This window comes from Anguilla rostrata, chromosome 9 (genome assembly GCF_018555375.3).
Source record: "Anguilla rostrata isolate EN2019 chromosome 9, ASM1855537v3, whole genome shotgun sequence".
NCBI classification, from domain to species: domain Eukaryota; kingdom Metazoa; phylum Chordata; class Actinopteri; order Anguilliformes; family Anguillidae; genus Anguilla; species Anguilla rostrata.
The window spans coordinates 25,278,467-25,284,659 of NC_057941.1; positions in this window are offsets into that span (position 1 = coordinate 25,278,467).

A 6,193-nucleotide genomic window follows, 5' to 3' on the forward strand; every position below is an offset into this window, starting at 1 on the left:
AAAATACCTTTACAAAGAATTTGCTGAAATTGTGAGAAAGCAAAGAATTGGATGCGATTGTGGACAGCTGACACACTTTTCATTCTTTTCTAATTTTCTTAAATTTGCTGCTGAACTTTGGATTCTGTTCATTAAACTAATGCAAATGAATGATCAATTGAGATGCTTTCATCATACTTGCCCAAAAATGTTAATACAAATATAAAATAGAATATTAAAATTGAGAAGAGGTCAATTTCATTTTAGAATATAAAAGAATGCAAAATGTACCTTTATTTGGTATAACAGGCAATTATGTGGTATCACAGGAAAAATCTAAAACATGTATATTCATGGTTATTTAAAATACTGAACACCAAAATGTGTATTTAGTTTTGAGTGATTGCCTCTGTATGATGTGACTTTAATGACACTGAGACAAAAAACCTTATATATTCACCAGTCCATGAAGGGTTCATATCCCTCACTACCTCCCACCAGTACTGCATTATTTGGAGACGCTCACGATCATTGCCCAACAGATGGCACCAGTGCTTCATTCGAACGAGTTTCTTTTCTGAACCCTGTTTACCGTTTCACTGGAATCAGCATGTGGAGGAGCCGTGATCAAATAGTAAGTGACTCGGCAGTTTACACTCCTGTGAGCCTAATAAACAGTGTCAGACAGGGAGCTCACATGTTAACAAACTAATAGAATACTTATATAAACTCAAATTTGTATTTCAATATTTACAATTAACCTTTAACTTGTTTTCTGTTTTACAGAAACTAAACAATCTTGCATTGTAAATTATTGATAATAATGCTTTGTCACACTGCAGAAATATATTCAGTTTCAATTTAGCATCCTATTTCTAATGTTCCCTGACATATGGCTGACAATAGCCCTGTATCCCTTCTAACGAACAACACTGGTAACAGACTGCAAGTCCCGGTCTTTCAGACAGTGAGGTCATTAAGGTTGATTTAAGACCAAGGTTTTGTGTGCCGTGTTGGCCTTACTGTAATGCATTACTGCACGTCCAGAGAGGGCCAATGCATAAATAAGAGGTGCTCTGAATAGCCTACTCCTCGTCAGCTGCCATGGGAAACGCAGCCATGGGGAATTAACAGCCATCCCACTTGGTAACCATGGTGAGGGCGCAACCCAAGGGCAGGGTGAAAGGAGTGAATATCATGCAAAACACCAGGCCACTGTGGCGTTTCATGAGAGGTGAATGTACACTCGCAAACCGACCGTGAAGCCTGAAGAGCCACCCAATAGCACGAAACCGCAGCATCTGCGAGGCCGTGTCATTTCGCTTTATTTTTTTTATTTATTTTGCCTGGTAGAGTCACCAAAGGCATGACTTAAATAGGCTTTCAGTGAAGCATTTGCGCCAGTTATTTCTAACTTCTTAACCCCACTATATCACTCCAGTGGTTTACCAAGAGACAATGGAATTTGAAACGGCAACTCATCTATTATGTGCCTCTCTGCTATAAACAACGGTAAAAAAAAGAAATGCTTGTTTTGATTCAACGTCTGAGAAGGGCCTTTCTGGAGAAAGTGTACCTAATTTCCCCACAGTCTGGAAATGTATTTTCATAAGCCTATGTCCTATGCACATCTTATTTTCCAGTGCTAATGCTTTCAATTTACCCTCTGCAACTAATGACATTTAAGAGGTCTGCCATTTACACGCTTGTTTCTTTTCTTTTCAAGACTTCTAACATGTTGAGAGGTCACAATCAAAATGTTATTTTTTTTCCAAATGTGTTTGTCAGAAAACTAGGTTCTATTAAACATCAAAAATCGTTTAAAACATGCTGAGTCTAAACAATGCTGTGATATGGAACTTGAAATTCTATGGTTTGATATCTTAAAACTATACTATGTACAGAAAGGAGCCCCTAATTCAAAGGCCTTGATGTTGAAAATATAACAGACATGATATTAACAGGACACACATCCCTTTATTTTCACATAGAGAAAGTAACTGAAAACAGCACCTCAACATAAAATGTCAAACAGCAATAACACAGTAAACCACATCATACCTAGGTTTTATAGGTTACTTATTGCTGAGCAGAGGTTTCCCTAAGCCAAAGGCTTTGTAGTTCAGAAGCCAGTGTCTTAACCATTGCCTTGAAGCATATATTGTTCCATTGGCGGTTAAGTTAATCAGGTAAGTTTATTTCAGTGTGAAGCAGAATTTTATCCCCATATATTTCCTCATAGTTCAGGGCAACATAAGCACCCATAATGGATGAAAATCACCGGCAGTAATGACTCAATTTCAGGTGTTCTCTGTGTACACCTATTGTAAGCCAATGGGATTGCTGTCCTGCTGGAGTTTATTTAGCCATTGGCCATTTTGAAACACACTGTGGTGAATTGCTTTGTTCGCCACCATTACTTTTTTCCTGTTGTTTCATAGTGTAATTGTTAATCTCAGAGGTAATGATATCTAGCAGTAACAATAGCCATGTTATAAGAAATCACTTTTAATGCCTGGAAAAACTTGCAATTATTTGTGAGCAAACACTGGCCAAAAGCTTCAACGGTTGGACATTCTTTTTTGTGTTCAGACAGGTTATCCGTATAACCCGTGGGAATCCGCCTGTAATGTGAGACAGTGCAAGCGGCCTCTTTCTCTGAAACAAGCTCCGCCTCCAAATGTGCTGAGCAGGGGAATTCATCTCCACTGCCTCGGAGTCATCTGTCACATGGCAAACGACAAATATGAATTGCATCTGCCACAAAATGATAAACATAGTACCAATGACCCAGTGCAGAAATTTGATCACACGGATAATGCAGCTCCAAAACAGTAACTAGGATGTTTTTAGGGGGCGGGGGTGGGGAGTATCCATCCTGACATGAAACTCAGAGAAGCAAATTTGACACCACAGGACGGGTCCCTTTAGGCAGGAAGGGGCAACACAAAATATGATGGGTGAAGGCAAGTAAGGACTTCTGATTTCTCTGTTCTACAACCTGAGATAGCTCTCCCCTCCCTGCCTGATCGCTCTTCCCAGTCATTACGCCTAGCTGTGAAGACCCCTTTTTTGACTGCATTTTGATTCCCCTTCCATCCCCACTCCCCATACCACACCCACATAGTAGTCTTATGGGTTTATGTTTCCCTTCATAGGGCTTTCCACAAATGTAATCTGTATGTCTTCAGATTTTATATTCTGGTTCTTGGTTAAGCATTGTTTACATGCAGCAATGCTACTGCTGTAATTACATCTATACTTGCTTGTCTGTGAATGTTGTTAACTAGATATGGCGCTATTGTTAATATAAATCAGGTGCATGCATTTATATTCTCCTACTCTATAAGTCACTCTAGATAAGTGTATCAGCTAAATGAAAGTAATGCAATGGAATGTTGGTTACAGTAACCAGCTGTACACAGAAAGACAGAGAAGACACTCAATGATTTTTTTTTATTAAAGATTATATTAAAAGATGGACACACTGCCTTCATCAGAGAAATGGTTATTCTTGTGCGGCAATGACCTGTGCCTGAACTTCAATCTGACCAGTATGTACATCATTCCTATTAGAGTACATGTGGTTCTAGAGAAGACACTCCTTAACTGTTAGAACCTACACTACACTGTTGAAATTAAAAGTGTGAGAATGACCAAGGCTTATCTGACTAAAAATGCCTCCCTCCTCAGCAGTGAAGGGTATGTAGATTTATATCCACCAGAGTGCGTGTTCAAATGCCCATTTGTGAACACCTGCTACATAACATGTTGTTTTTCTCTCTGTCCACTGCCTCCGTTGGCGGCAGACATCAACATTTTATGATAGATTAGCTTAGGCTAACGGAGGCTGTCTATCAACTAAGACTGGAGACACCACTCCTGCTACGAAAGCTGCAGGTTTATTTGGAGCTGCTACAGTGAGTTTACAGATCAGCAGGCCAGGGCGTTGGCCAGCTAACCACGGGAGTAAGAGTGGAGGCGTTGGAGATAGAAAATGCTGGTCTTATTCCAGGACTTCTGATAAACTCCTTAATTTATTTGTTTTGCAGGAACATGCATATACGTGAGCTGTGGAGAATTTGTTCTGACATGGTTCATATCAATTATTTATGGTCTGCGAGGTAATGATTAGAAAGGAATATATTATCTCCTGAACTCTTAAATGGAGTATTTCAAAAGTAAGTTGGTCTGATTGTTTATCGGGTATTAGCACAAGACCGGCAACACTGGTGGCACAACTGAATTCTGGTACCCAGTAGCACCCTGCTAACTTTCTTTATTGAGTACTGTGAGAAAGAAATATGTTAGACATTTAATCTGAAACAAATGCCTTGACGAGTATACTGAACTTATTTGCCTTTACCAAAGAGCTGTTGTTTTCTGTGCCTTTGGAAACTTTGTTCTCAACCTCTTGTGATACTGGTATCGCCCAGATAGTTTATCTGCCATGTGAAATGCTCTCTAGCTGTTCAGGTGTGTTAGCTCAACAGTTTATTAAAATGTCATATTAGTCACAGACTTAAAAAGGAAAGAAAGAAAGAAAGAACAGTGAGTGACCTCTAAAAACATTAAGCTTAAATTAGATGTAATCCTAATAAGATACGTTACGTTTATTTTATTCTTGACCCATTTGATATTTTATGAAGTCAAATTGTTTAAGTCAGTGCAACCCAACCCTCTTCCTCGAGGTCTACCATCCTGTAGGTTTACATTCCAATCCTAATAAAACATTAGTAGGCAATAGATTAGTAGAATCAGGTGTGCCAATTTATGGTAGAAATAAAAACAAGATGATCTCCAGGAACAGGGTTGGGCAGCTGTGTTTTGTGTCATTAGATCACATGTGTATTCTGTATTTATGAACACACCCTTCAAGTATTTACAAAAGGAACAGAAAGGACAGCCCACAGCCTACATTGGATAGAGCAAAGCAACAATGAAAATGCCACGTTTCACCATTGGGTTTATTTTTTGGATATGTCCATATATATGTTTTATCTATGAAAATAATTTTTACAACCTCCCAAATGAAAAAGTTAATTAACTCCCATGTAGGTACTGTATTTGTGAATTGTATTATTGTTGTGGTGCTAGCCATAGAGTTAATCCAAATACTAAACAATTATTTTACATTTCACTGGGGTTTGGGGTGAGGCATTTTTTAAATATGCTGCGCTGAAGTTTAGAGAAATTGTGAGAGTAACTGCAGTTGGTTTTAGACTGAGCAGAGTCGTGCCCTCTGTTCAAACATGGAAGGCCCTCCTCCTGATAAACGCAGTTGCCTCGTAACTGCTTGTCCTTCACCTGCTCCAGTATCGGTCACGTGACTCTGGTTTCACTGCAATCACCAGACCGTGAACGAGAACACAGCTTAAATTTCCTGAGGAATTTGGGTTTCCTAGTGAATACAAGTGTTTGATGTTTGTGTGGATTCATCGCAGAGAAACCACAGGAATCTTTGGATTATCGAGGAACTAAATGTCTTTGAACTGCATTATATGCCGCTTTTTAAAAATGAGCCTGCTTATTTGCACTTTCAATTTACACTTTGTAATGTTGTGAGCACCATCTTTGATCTTTCAATGACCAACATTTCCTTGCTGTTTAACTTTTGACAGAGTTGAGTAAAATGTCAGTTTAATTTGCATTTTGTCCGTTTGTTTATAGAATTATATATAATGTGTATTGTGTTACACAGTGTTGTTCTTCCACTTTTAAAGTTCTCTTTGAATGTTTTGAATGTTCAAAATGCCATGTTCCCATTTCTGTGAATACCTTCATTGTTTGTTGTCACTACACTATTGCTTTCATTTGTAACACTTATATTGTTTTATATTCACACACTCACACACACACATACACACACACACACACACACACACACATAAATAGTATTTCATAACAATTGATACATTTTTCTAACTTGTGAAAAATCACGACTTATGGTTATTTTGTGTATTACTTAATTTTCTTACATTTGATGGCAATGGTACACTGTAGACAATCAAATCTTGATATGGGTACAAGTTGAAGGCCTTCAAATGAAGCTTTATTTTGTGACTGCTGAATAAATGTGTTAATTCACATTAAAATACTCAAAAGAAAGGGCTTTAATACCTTTCCGTGTGCATAATAAAGCATTATTTACAATGTCAGTATATGTGGGATTATAAAACTCCCCTCAGTTCATGTAGCTACATGTAGTGGTTGT